Raw genomic sequence first — 15,009 nt, forward strand, 5'->3', positions numbered from 1 at the left:
AGTGCGTATCAAAAAAAAGTTTACACTTTGAAAAAGCCCTGGGAATCAAAAAATATAAAACATGTGGGTATTTTTTTCACATATAATCTTGGGTTTGGGTCTCATCTATCCAATGAAAGTAAAGGTTTTGACAGAATGCTAAACTTGAGTGAGCACTGTCCATTATTTTTGTAAAGCTCGCAGAAATCTGTTTGCGCAGAAATGCTCGTTGTCAAGCTGTGTCAAGGGGAAAGGGCGAAATCAAACTTACCCTGCGAAACATTTCTCATACATTTCCCTTGCACTTTAGTCAATAGAAATAAAATAGATACATTCAAGCATTTTGTAACAATTTGCCACCAAAATTGAAATTTCAACACTTAGTAAGCACAACATTTACCCTTTTTGTGCTAGCTGGATCTCAGGACATAATCGAATATGAATAAAAGTTTAAATCAGACATCTCCAGCATTTTTTAACTAAGTTTTTATCACTTAAAGTGGGTCTGCATTTTATTTTTCATATAATACTTGTTTCTCCACACTTTCCCCAAGCTTCACAATGATTAATAAAATGAAAATCAATCCTAAGCCAATTCATGTAAATCACAGCTCAGTGTAAAGCAAATATCGCCACGATGGCCTCGGTGTGTGGGGGAAAGGGGTGGGGCGCAATGCACTCTTCAAAGTGTATTGGACAAGGAAACAATTTTAAAAAGGTAAAAGATATCTTCAAATCAATTTTACTAGCTAAATACCATGTGTTCTTCATGATTAAGGTCTACTTTTATTCGCAAAAACATTTCAAAGCTCTGCGCAAATTATTTTTCACTAACTTTTCAAAAGTAAGTGGTGCTCACTGAAGCGGAAATATTTTTCGACAGTTATATCGTCATTTGCTTAAAGGGAACTGTACCAATGTTAAAACGTGCAAAAATCTTCAGGATATTACAAATATAAAATTTTACGGGATTTTTTCTAAGTGTAAACCTTTTTTTGATACGCACTGTATAGAGCTATTTCATGCATAATAGGAGAGCTTAATAGCAAGAAGGGATTGACAACACGCTATTAGTTTCGATGACTTCACAAACTTCACTGTCAACGGATTTTCTTTTTTGAAGGTTTGAATAGATAAACTTTTCTACACCACCTCAGGAAATGTACTGGTTCCCATTTTACTACCACTCATGTCAGGAATAATACCGGAAATTTTTATGTCCGCAAAGGAGATCAACATATTTCACAAGAACTTGCACATCAATTCAACGGTACTCTCAACATTGAAGCAGCTCCAGTCAACACCTCTTTTAAGGTATGAAGGCATGATATTTTCTACTATCGAGTATTTCAAACATTATTTCATGAGCCAGTATGACTCTTACAGGTGTTTCGGCCACACGTGTGCATTATGTCCATTAAAAAAGAGAACTTTTTTAAAATGGTGATGGGAAATCTTTATTGAGCCATATTAGCTTAGCGTGTGTAAAATATAATGTCCCATTAAAATTAATGCGATCCTGCAAATAGCGGTTATTATGACTTAAATTTTGCAGGAGTTGCATAGATTTGTGGGAGTGGGTGTGCAGATGTGTGTTAGTGTAAATTGTTTAGCCATTTGATTTCATGATTATTTAATTCAGCGGTGTGTAAGCGATTATTGTTGACTATATGCTCTTAACACAAAATAAAGATCTGTACATTTTGTTTCATAATCATTAACTTTGAGTTTCTGTGATCAATTTTTAATGAAATTTCTATAAAAAGAACACATAAAAAAAGTGTGTCAGTCAGGGGCGTAATAAGCCAATGAAACAAAATTTTAGGAGTAAAAATATTGTGTAGGCCAATGGGACGACAATTCGAAGAAAAGAAATGCGAGCAAGCGAGCAAAATAACTGACTTTGTAAATACGAATGCTTATTTTATTATAAATTTTAACAATTCAGTTCTTGGTTATGGAACTTCTGTAAGGGCATAGTCCCCATGCAAGCACGCCAATATGGACGACAGTAGTGTGTGTGAGGAGGTGAGGGTGTGTGGGGATGTTTTTTTTTTTTTTTTTTTTTGGGGGGGTGGTATATTGTGTAGTAGGGAGTGTGGGGTGCGTGGGTGAGTGAAACATATATATGTAATCTTCCTCTTGAAGGCTTGTAGAGTTTCTTATTTGATTTGACATAATTTTGATATGAACATGATATTGAGGTAATTTTTTTTTCTCTTACAAAAAAAAAGTTTCATATTGTTATAGACATGATAGAAGAGAAATATGGCGGTTTGATTTCATTTGTAATCATTTTTAAAATATTTGTAATTTAATTGATATTGATATATTTATTTGTTTGACTGTTGATTGCTTGTATACATGCAAAGAATCTTTATTTATATGAATTGTGATTGTCAACTTATTGTTTTGAAAGAGGAAGAAAATAAAATATTATTTAAAAAAAAAAAAAAATGTGAGTGAGGGTGTGTGAGCGTGTGTGTGTGTAGGGTTGACGGTGGGTGTGTGCACGCTTGTATAATCGTTTGTCTGAGGACAGAGCAAAAAAGAAATTTCATGACAACAATGGTTTTCGCAAAGCCTAATTTGTCCTCGGAAATTGATAAAGCAATGCAAATATTTATATGTGGGTGTTGAAATTAATTAGTTGAAGTATTCTTTATATACACTACACTTCTAAATGTATGGGGCCAAATATTTTGTAAGACAAATGAAACAAAATAATGAATTCATGTATGCAATGTCTGCTATAATGCACCAGAAACCAAAACTAAAGATTTGATGGACAAGACAATATGACACCGTCAATTAAAAAAAACATAGTTGAAAATCAGTGACACCTTCGTCTATAAGGTGCATATGCCATTTCAAATTATGTCCCCAAAACATATCAAATACTCATTGACAAAGAATTATGGTGCTATAATGGCTCTCGTTGAGATTTCCATCTTCTCCCATTTTCTCATTTTCAATAAAAATGATATTAATACCGCCTTTGCTTGAGTTTCAGTTTTGATTTTTATGTTTATCATATAGTTTATATCAATTTTATAAAGTATATCATAAACGGAGAAAGTTCTGTCCTGGGTATATTTTAATGTCCTTGAGAATAATCAGAAACCTGTGCAAAACGATTTACACTTAAAAAAAGGGCAACATGGATTTTAACCAATGAGAATCGAAATAGACATGCAATGAAATACTCCGAATATTTGGTTTGCCTAATTGATCGTGGGCCCGGCAGCCGCTGTGCATGCAGCGCCAGATCGACGACGCCAAACAGGGTAGCAGCAACTCCCATCTTTTAACGTCTTTTCGTCTGACACGGCCGGGGTTTGAACCCCCGACCTCCCGGTTGTGTGACGGACGCTCTACCAACTGAGCCAACACACCGGTTCTGTTAGTAAAGCTGTTAGAAAAGTTATGCATGACTTCATAGGCGCCGGAAGCGGGGGGGGGCAGGGGGGCACTTGCCCCCCCCCCCCCCAAATAAAATTTTGGGGGGGCAAAACGAGATTTTGCCCCCCCCCCATGTGCCCCCTAAAAGTAGAAAAATGATAAATAATTTAAGGACAAAAGTAAACGATGGAGGCACTTTTCTGCCTAAAAATTATCATTTCCATTGTCAGAAATGAAAAAATTTCGCCCCTGACGGGGCAATTACATATCATAGTAAGATCGCGTCTTTTGACGAACATGTCCCTCTGTGAAACATACCTTTGATAAGCCCCTTTTCCATCTTATAACTTATGATGATTGTGCTCTCTCGCGTCGTCCGTGTATGTAAATGTACATAGATATATGTTTCTGAAAGGATATTGCATGAAAAATGTAATTTCTAGTATTATGAGTCAATATAAGCGTAATACGTAATTTAAATTTAATTTTTTGATACATTGAGTATAATTCACTGAGCAAAATGCTGAAAATCTCATCAAAATCGAATAACAAATAACAAAGTTATTGAATTTCAAAGTTTAGCAATATTTTGTGAAAACAGTCGCCATGAATATTCATTAGGTGGGCTGATGATGTCACATCTCCACTTGTTCTTTTGTATTTTATCATATGAAATTAGGTTTATTCAAATTTTTTCCTCCAAGAACTAGAAAAATTGGATTGACAACTGAGTGCATTAGATATTTATTGCTGCAACTTATTTCATTATAAGTGGGATATATTATTCACACAAGTTTATGAAATAATGAAAAAATATGATTTCATATAATAATTTAAGAAAACGGGAAGTGGAGATGTGACATCATCAACCCACCTAACGAATAATCATGACGACTGTTTTCACAAAATATTGCTAAACTTTATAAACTTCAATAACTTTATTATTTGTTGTCCGATTTTGATGAAATTTTCGGCATTTTGCTCAGTGAATTCTACTCTATGTATTAAGATATAAATATTTTCAGCCCGGACCATCCCTTTAATTGATCAGACATGAAACCACATTCCGGTTCGACCGTTTTGCGTGTTGATTTCATAGGTTCTTATAAATTATGATTATAGTTTTGTTCAATTCTCATGAAATTTATTTTGAATGCTCTTAGAAACGCAACTTTTATACTCCATTTTTACACAAAGTCCTTATCGTGGGGTTGCCACACCCTCTCCCGCTCGATCGCTTCCGTATCTCACGCTGTCAAAAATATTGTGCCCCCTTCGGGATTTTGCCCCCCCCCCCCATATGGGTGGTAAACCAATGACATTTGAATCATCATGTAGCACAAAAAAGTATTACAAATAGTTCGTATAGTCGCTCGTAACTTCAGAACAGCTATTTTTAAAAATCCTATCTGATGTAACCCTATCATTTTGTATGATTGCCCCAAATATAAATTTCTCTCTCTCTCATATCGTCATAAACTCATATCCACCACTTCTCTCTCTCCTCCTCCTCCTCCTCCCCCCCCCCCCTCTCTCTCTCCCTCTCTCCTTCCCATCCTCTCTTTTTGTCTCTCTTGATTGCCTTATATGCATTTTCTCCTCGTCTTGTTCTTCTCATAACAGAATATTCTCTAATCATGGTATATTATGTAATACGAAAAGGTCGGCCTTGCGATTGTGGTGCCCTCTTTCGACTCATTAATGAGACAGCTGAGTTTAGTCACCAGAAGAAACACCCTGGAAGTGATGATAGAGACACTACTGTAGAAACAAGTGAAGAAAGTGAGCATTTTATAATAAATTCTAAACTGATCAACTGATTTATATATATGTTAGTACACGAACCAATCGAATTTAGGTTTTTAACATATTCCCGGCATATCCCATAAGATAGTATGTTTGGTGAGCAGTTATGGGTATACAGGTATCATTGCCAAATATCGGAATAAGAATGCCAAAGTTTCTTGTTGGTCCATTTTTAAGAATTTATCAATACCCATGGACTGTATTTTAAAAAGTTATATTAGGTTTTCCTGATTTGGGGTCAATTTTAATATACTTGAAAACTTTATGATAATCGCACCAAAAGGGGAAGTATACCGACGTCGGGAATTATTATCACATGAAATTAACTTTTACTACTATAACATTCCTGGCACAGGTGACACCGAATAAAATCATAGCAATGATAACGATCATAATCATTATAATTCTGAATTTTATATTACAAGAGCAATGTTTGCTATAAAAGGATTACGTTGTATAAAGTAAAAACGAATTATTGATGAATTAAACACCAAACGCCCTTGCTCTGTATTCTTATTATTCCTGCAGTTTTGAGGAGAGATGCTTTTGCCGAACATCCGCTCTTTTCCTTCTTTGTCGTTGAGTGCTATTTCTCAAAAGAACAACTTAATAAAAATGAACGTGGCGAAATCATCGGTTTCTCAACTTTCAATGAAATGTACAGTATCTACAGAGGAAAGTCTGGATATATGAGCGGAATGTTTGTCACATCTAAACACCGAGGTAAGTTAATAACTTGAGAGCTAGTCCGTCTCTATAATGGTGCTAGCCTGAGCCTATGTAGCCCGCTGCTTTTTCTCTATATTGGATTTTTGCAAGAGTGGGCTTGCCCATATTGAGGGCTGTATAACATGCCCTGCAAAAATAGTAGGACTTCATTCGGTAGTGTAAAACAAAGCGAGGCAATGTTAAAAGAGGAAAAAATTCAGGTATATTAGGCAAACAATATTAATCGCAGAGCAAATTATACCAAATATGTATATATATTTCCTATTTCCAATAATAGCAATATCGTGATCAACGTCTTTTTCCGGCTTTCAGTATACTGTGAAAATTATTCTCAAGTTTGATTTCCATTTTGATTACCTATGTCATTGTAATCATTTCTGTAACAAAATATGTGTTTCCCATGTTTCCCAAACAGTAATTTAGGGAGCCATTAAACTAGTTTACACGGTTGTTCAAAAACAGCCCATAATATGGTTCGTATATGAGGCTGCATTTGTTGTATTATTGATATCGTCATCATCTTCATCAGGTGCCGTGGCCAAGTGGTCTAAGGCGCCTGGCTATACATAGAAAATCCGGAGTTCGATCCCAGGCCGCGGCACCTATGCCTGTGAGCAAAGTATTTAATGTACAATGCTCTTTTATCCTGCCTTCAAATAAATAGAAATGCTATATGCATTATTGGTAACTTGGTGTGCACTTGTTTGAAAAAAAAATCGTCTTCATCATCCCATCATTATCAAAGAGAACTTTTACATATTGTGTAGAAGCATTATGTTCTGCTGAAGAGAGAACAAGTGAAATGCATACTTTGTGATTGTATTCGTTTGCTTATTTCTGATACCAGGTAACAGCTTGGCCCCTGTGTTGTTCAAGACTACTGCAAAGGTAAAAAGGATTATTTATTAAACAAATTTTATGATAGTAATCTTAATTATGATCTTCTGATTATGGTGATGTTTTCATGGTAAGCAAATAATTGCTATTGGTGGGAATGATAAGGCATACTGTAATTTCCAATAGGTGATTTGGATGTATATAATTCGTCTTCAACCATATTGAGAGGGCGTTTTTCCAATTCGCTGAAATTAAAATGTGATCATTTGCTTGACATTTCATATTGGATTGTATCATTAGAAAAAGAAAAGGGAAGACATCTGCTTATTGAAAATGGCAATTTAACTTAAACCAGAGGTTCGCTTATGTTTTGCTTTTGAATGTGTACATAATAAACTTTAGTGCACTTAGGCCCTATGGGTGATTATCTGATTATCACATCAATTTTTTTTGTAAGATTCTACAAAGTGCAACAAACTTTGCCAGAAAACTTGTCAAGTTTGTCCAACAACTGCAGGGGCTGCGGAACGGTTTTCAAAGTGGGGGGGCTGAGCCAAAAGTGGGGGAGGGGGCTGACCATGCTAAAAATTATGGTCAATTTTACGTTTTTGTGCACGGTATTGGAAAAAGTGCCCCCTCCCCTGTTCCGCGGCCCCTGCAACTGTTCGTAACTTTCTTCTACACGCCCCCAATGTATATTTATCACTCTCTCCAGTGGCGTAACTACGGGGGGGCATGGGGGGGGCACGTGCCCCCCCCCCCCAATCGGCTGGCCAAAAAAAAAAAACGGGGAAAAGGAGAAAGAGAGGGAAAAAGGAAGAGAAACGTAGTAGGGAAAGAAGAAATTATTGAAAGAAATAATGTTATATTGTATTATGTTATATTACATAAGAAGCATTTTTTCATAACTTATGGAACATGATTTTTTGCATTGTGTCTTCATTGTTCATGGTGCTCGCCAGAGGCGTCGATCCTGGGGGGGGGGCAGGGGGCGATCGCCCCACCAATGAAAATATTGGGGGGGCAAACATATCATTTTGCCCCCCCCCCAATAATTCCGGATATGGCAAAAAAAAAACAAGATTGTAATGTTCAGCAAGCGAGAATGAGATAAACAACTCGTTCTTTATTTAAAATCGTGCTCAAAATGCCCGCTTATCTGATTGGAATATAAAAATTTTAGCTCGCGCTTCGCGCTCGCATCATTTATGTAACAAAAACCCATATTTTTCATGATTAAATAGGTGAATGCAAATGTCCCGTTTTCACTTTAAAGCCTCAAAAGACCTCCTGCTTCGATTTTCAATCATCTTTTCTTGGATATATATCTTGTTCTTTATCAAAAACGTACAGCAAACTGTCATTTTTTTCAGATCGAAAAATAAAAATTTTCAGCTCGCGCTGCGCGCTCGCATCTATTCTTCTTTTGGATACCAATTTTGATAATTGGTACCCAAAATGCTTAGAGCTTTCAGGTCAGAATATAAATTTTTTTTAGCTCTCTCTCGGCACTCGTACTATCTGTGTAGTGATGTATCCTCCTCATGAGTTACTACAAACAGTCCCAAACATGCACGCTTTTCCTGCCAGTATACTAAAAAAATATCAGCTCGCGCTTCGCGCTCGCATTAATTTGTTGGTGAGGTACGTGACTGTGTCTCATAAGTCATATATATATATATGTGTGTGTGTGTGTGTGTGTGTGTACATATATATGTGTGAGTGTGTGCGTGTGTATGTGTGGGTGTCTTGTACGATCCAGCGCCTTTAGAACGTTAATGATTTTGCCCCCCCCCCCCAATCTGAAAATGGGATCGACGCCCCTGGTGCTCGCATAGACTGTTTAACGAGATATATAATCATGTTGTACTAAAACCTCCCGTTTTCAAATCAATATAGGCCTACAACAAATACATTTCCTCGCAATTCGAGTTATTATTGTTTTATGTAGTGACATATTCTTCATTTTCATGACTACATAAAGTGATTGCCCTATTTTAAAGTCGTAATAGAAAACATTTCCTGTCCGTGCTAACGTTCGCATTAGTGGATTGGTGGGATTTCTGCTCTTCATGAACTCCTAAAATCGGTTCCTAAAATGTCAATTTTTCTGATCTGAATATCAAAAATTTTCAGCTCTCGCTTCGCGCTCGCATCATTTGGTTAGTGAAATACGTAGGGTCTTAGTGAATTCCTACAAACAAGCCTTAGAATGCCCCTCTTCACGTCTGAATTTCCTAAATTTTCAGCTCGCGCTTTGCGCTCGGAGCATTTGATTAGTGAGACGCGAATGATAATCATGATTACAATGACTTCAAAAATTGCTTCATGTGTTTAGATGTAATTCTAACAAAATCAGCCAGCGCTTGGCACTAGCATTAGATGACTATGGTGAGATATTTATACTCTTAATGGATTCTAAAATATAGTCCTTAAAATCTCCCGGTTTAGGGTCAATATATACAAAAATTCTAGCTCGCGCTTCGCGCTCGCATTGTTTGTTTAGCGAGACAGTTAGGTATCACGATTACAAAAAATTTGCTTAAAATGTCCCTTTTTAGCTCTGAATATAAAAAATTTCCAGCTCGCGCTTCGCGCTCGCATTATTTAATCGGTGAGATACATATCCGTTTAATGGCACTGCATGTCCTTAAAATATCTCTATTAGGTCAGTATACCTGACAACTGAGCGCGCTTCGCGCGCTCCCTAAGTGACTCGAAATTTTTGCTGGTGCCCCCCCCAATGCCGTGACCCACGGTACGCCACTGACTCTCTCTTAGTCTTTATCTTCATTCCTAATTCTACATAGGCATGTCTGGATGCAGGGGTGTAAATCACTCATGTGGGGTGTATCGAGATGGAATTTCGGCGGGAAAACATTTTACCAGAAACTAGGAGCAATCAACATGACTGATCGAGAGCAGCGTGAATTCATGACACTCAACCACCAAAATCTGACCAAGCTTACAGAGGAATATCAACCTAGTACTTGTGGTGGTGTTGAAATCTTATATCGCTAGATGAGGAGCCAGAAGGACTCTATAAAACTACAGAAACTTGATATTATATTGCAAAATATCATAGTTTTACTCCTGGCTGGCTCTCTCATTCATCGCCGCATACAAAAAAAAAAGAGAGAGAACAGGCTTACACAATCACTTATTTTCAAGATTACAAGCATTGAGGGTCGAGGGAGCGGAATAACGAGTAACGAGATGATTCCAAAGGTTTTTCTCATATATTTAGATTAAACAGAAGGATCCGATGCACAATATTGTAGAAGTCGGGAGTTGGAAATTGAGGGGCGTAAATGCCTCGATCCCAAGTCGCTTCACATGTATAGGAATGATAGTTAGATATAGAATAATGATTTTTCAAACTATGAGGGTATTATAAACGAATTTTGATCACTTGAACAAACGTGTAAGTTGTACATAAAGTTTTAGTAATGCGAAATATCGTAATATTTTTAAAAATATATATATCATATTAAAACCCTAAATGTAAAGTTTGTGATCATAGATGGTAGTATAAGAATGCTTGAACAGAAAAAAGGATCATAAAAGAAAATTAATATAAAATATTGATTTGCGTGAGGTGGTAAAAGGAGAGAATAAAAAAGAGCGGGATGGAAAAAATGAACAGGGGAAAAAGGACATGCAATGTATGATCACGTACATCAAAATAATCTTGACGTATAGACTATTTTCGTATCAACTTTGAACTTTGAACTTAGAAGTATTGTAGCAGGTAAGGTGCCATTAGATTTTTTTAATCATACAATACTAAATACTTAAAAAGTAAAGTTTGATAACTAACGTTTTTCAACTAAATTTTCAACAGACATAGTAAAAATAATAATAAATTGTTGTTATTCGTTCAAAAGATTGACAATGTGTGGAAGAAAGCTGCATTTGAAATATTGATTTTTCATCTAGTGTTTATTTCTTTTGAGGTCCAACCCATAATTACATGTGAGGTCCAACCCATAATTACATTATTATGGGTTGCATAAATTGGGAGAATGAGAAAATATCTTGATAGGAAATCAACAGAAAAGTTAGTACATGCCTTCATCTTAAGTCACTTAGATAATAATAATAGTTTACTATTCGGAATAAAAAAATCGCTTCTCGATATTACATATCCAAAATTCTGCTGCAAGACTTATAAAAGGAAAATTTGAACACATCTCCCCTATCTTATCTGACCTTTATTGGCTACCCATTCGATCAAGGATCAAACATAAACTTCTCATATTAACATTCAAATGTATTCATGGTATTGCCCCTGCTTATCTTCAAGAACTTGTCCAGATTCATAAACCTAAGCGTAATCTCCGTTCTGGCTCACAAAATCTTCTCTCTGAAATTACTATCAAGACCAAATCATATGGGGATCGGGATTTCCAGAAAGCTGCACCAGCACAATGGAATTCTCTTCCATCGACATTAAGAAATATTACCCAGCTTGAGAAATTCAAAGTTCAATTAAAAACCCACCTCTTTCAGAATGTTTGATTTAGTCACTCGCACATATAGACCTGTAGCTGTTATGCGTATTTCAGAAATGTAATATTATTATTATTGTTGTCGAAGACGTAAACATTGCTTGGATTTTGGGTGATTGACAAGATATATGCATAACAGTTTTACATGGGTCATATTGTACGATTCCAATGCCTCAGCATAATTTCAGCATAATCTAAAAGCACACGTTTTTTTAATGTATTCTACGACATACACATGACTTTTGGATAGGATACCATTATAAGCCCATACTATTTGTATATTGTGATAGGAGTTCATCTAAAAGCAATTTATACTTCTTGAAAGGGGAACCCAATTACAAAAATAATTTTGAATAAGAAGAGAAAAGAAAAAAACTCGTAAGTTCATTAGACAGATGTAAAATAAGAAAATATATTTTAAAGTTACACTCAATTTTATAAAATGGTGACATTTATATTATGGTTGGTATGCAAGTGAAGGAACCGATTACATCACCCATTCACTATTTATATTTTTCATTATTATATGAAACAATTCATTTGATGTGTAAGTATTATTTGGTGTTTTTTTTCAGGTAATAAAATATCAGATATGAACCTGCTTTGAAATCTTGTACACATGGGTGTCGATCGATCTTCATGGGGGGGTGGCTGACAAGTATTGTTCTCAGGCGCGTACGCAAGGGGGGTTTCGGGGGTTCAAACCCCCCCCCCCTTTTCGTTTCCTTTTTTTTTTTTTTTTTTTTTTTTTTTTTTACTTGTCTCCCCAGAGGTCGGTCTGGTCAAGGAGTTATCGGGCAAGAGCCTGATAACTCCTTGGTCTGGTTACGGACAGCTCCCCTACCCAATAATGTATATGACAGCAATAATGAACAGAATCTCATGTTTCCGACGAAAAACACAGAAAAAATTTCCGCTCGCTTCGCTCGCTCCATTTTATTATATCTTTTATTTCCGCATGTCGCCGACATGATCACGGTATCGCCATTAACAAGGCCATACATGATTATCATGATGTATACTTATGAATACAAGTGAACCAAGACAAAGACATACGTTTTCTTACAAAATATGTTTTACCAATATGAAAACCAAAATGACGGAAAACGCTAAAATGTCGGTTAGCTCGCTCCGCTCGCTCGTAATAATTTATGAAATTCCATAAGTATCTAGTCTCCTGTTCAAGGCCGTATTATGAGTGTTACGAATAGAAGGACATGTAGCATCGACTAATACTTGATTTACTAACAAACTATTGACAAGAAATGTATGTTTTGACGGGAAAACGGAAAAATTTCGGCTCGCTCACTCCGCTCGCTCGTAATCATTTATGAAATTTCTTAAGATTCTAGTCTCTTGATCAAGGCCATATCATGAGACTTACGAGCAGAAGGACATTTATCATCAACTAATATGTAATCATTACCAACAAGCTATTGAGAAGAATTGTTTGTTTTGACGGAAAAACGCAAACATTTCGGCTCGCTTGCTCCGCTCGCTCGTAATTATTCATGACATTTCTCAAGTTTCTAGTGTTCTGATCAAGGCCATATCCAGGCGCGTAGCCAGGGGGGCGGTCGCCCCCCCCCCCCCAAAAAAAAAAAACGTCCCCAAAAAGAAAAAAAAGAAGGGAAAAAAGGAGAGGAGAAAAGGAAAAGGGAAGGAAGGAAAGGGAAGAAAGGTAGCTTTGTGTTTTTTCTATTTATTCTTTATTTTTTTCTCAAAAGAGAAACTCCTTCACTCTTCTTGCTTTAAATTCATATATGAATTTTGCTTCCGCGCTGCGCGCGGTTAAATGACAATATTGAAGTTCTCCATTGTTCCCCCACCTTTTTCTCTAACCCTGTTTTCCCACCTCAGCTATGTGCTTCTTGCCATGCAGTTAAAGTTAAAATTGTATACATTAGGGCATGAATTTGAGTAAGGTAAGGCCGAAGTGAATGTATGAAGTTATCTTTTTTTTTTCAATTGATCGCGCAACTTCTGGTCTGGTCGGCTCCGAGCGGGTAAAATCTTTATATCAGTTTCTGCCGTCACCTCCATAAAGTCAGCTTCTCCCGCTTTTCAGCTCATTACTATAAACAACCATAATTTGGGGGCAAACAGGCTCCTAATTTAAAAAGAGGAAGGTATGGAATTCGTGGCGTATTAAATAAAAAAAGTACAATATTTTTTTTATCAAATTGTATTAAACTTCATGTCATTTCCCTGTATACATTCATCTCCTGTCCTGTTTTGCGCCCTCAGTTTGAAATTTTGAATGACACTTAACTTTCTTTATATTCAAAATGAAGCGCTTCAGGATAAGTCAAAAAAATTAATCATCCTTTATTATATAGATAGATAATTTCAATAAATCACAGAAGTTTCAACTTAATGCGCACTATTTTCCTTGTAATGAAGTTCAATAATCTTAGAAAATCAATTGAATTAGAGAAGATTGGGTATTAGAGATATCTACATTATTTTGATGAAACGTCCGCCCTTTGAAATTTCAGAGTTTCATTGCTCATCACGGGGAGGAATATCTTCCTCTACCAATCTTCTCCTCTTTTTTGCGAGTTAAAAATATGCACTGATGCTAAATTGTTTGTAATCAAATCTGATCTTTCCAAAGAAAGTTTCAATATATCTTTGAGAATACCCTTTTCTCGGGACCCTTTTTATGGCAAGAAAAATTGGTAAATCACTTTAGCTTCCGCGCTTCGCGCGGAGTTATTATCATTTTAATTTCCTCCATTGTATACCTCTTCTGTGCGTTTACAATCACTTTTGAAAACAAGGTTCAAAATCGCAATATAGTCAACCAAATTGGAGGTACTAGAGACAAGAGAAACGCCCCCCCCCCCCGCTCATCACTTTTTAGAGACTGGGCGGGAGATTTAAAAAAAAATCAGCTCGAAACCCCCCCCCCTTTCAAAAAACCCTGCTACGCGCCTGATTGTTCTGTACGATATTTCTTTTTTTTTAGTTTGAGGGGGTGTCGGTGGCCCAAGAGTGATATCTGTCGTCTATTATGTCAGCCACTATGACTGATTAACCTAGACGTAAAATGCTTCCAAGGTAATTGGTTATTTACCAGCTTGGCGTCTACCAGCAAAAATTTATGTCCTGTCGAGTTCCTACGCGAGTTACCACAAACAGAAACAGAAACTATCTATTCTCCTTCTTTCGTGGTAGTGAAACTTGTTTGGGTTCCATATGGCCTGCACCAAAGACCTTATAATATATTACTAGACCGAAAGCTGCGCGCGCGTTCAGCACAAAACAAATGAGATTAGGCTCCGCCTACCGCGATCATTTGAAGACAAAAATAAGCCCCATTGACATTCATGAGCGTAAATATATTCATATTCCGCCCTTTTCATTGGCTAAGAGCGTCATTAATACGCGATTTCCCCGATTCTTTGTCATCGATACTAGTTGTATCGTGTTACAGAAGTAATTATTCATTTGACCTCATTACGTCATCTAATTTATTCATTCTGAACCCGAATCTGAAACTTTTCTTTCCACACAAAAATGGACCTACGAACACTCCGGTGAGTACGTATAAATTGATATAACCACATGAATTCAGTGGACTATTTACAAATTTCACACAGTATTTTGTGATCTCAGGTTATTTCTCTACCAAATTAGAGAGTTTGCTATCATTCTTCCGTTAAAGGAAAGCAGAATTTGGTCTTTGAAATTGAAGTTAGATTGTCATCGTCGCCCAGTGCAGCCTGTATGTTGCTTGCAG

At 36.5% G+C, this 15,009-nt stretch overlaps 1 pseudogene; it reads left to right on the forward strand.

The window, feature by feature from the left end:
* The first annotated feature begins 998 nt into the window (after positions 1-998).
* On the forward strand, positions 999-11,055 carry LOC121410550 (annotated as a pseudogene).
* The last annotated feature ends 3,954 nt before the right edge of the window (positions 11,056-15,009 follow it).

Source organism: Lytechinus variegatus, chromosome 3, assembly GCF_018143015.1.
Source record: "Lytechinus variegatus isolate NC3 chromosome 3, Lvar_3.0, whole genome shotgun sequence".
Classification (NCBI taxonomy): domain Eukaryota; kingdom Metazoa; phylum Echinodermata; class Echinoidea; order Temnopleuroida; family Toxopneustidae; genus Lytechinus; species Lytechinus variegatus.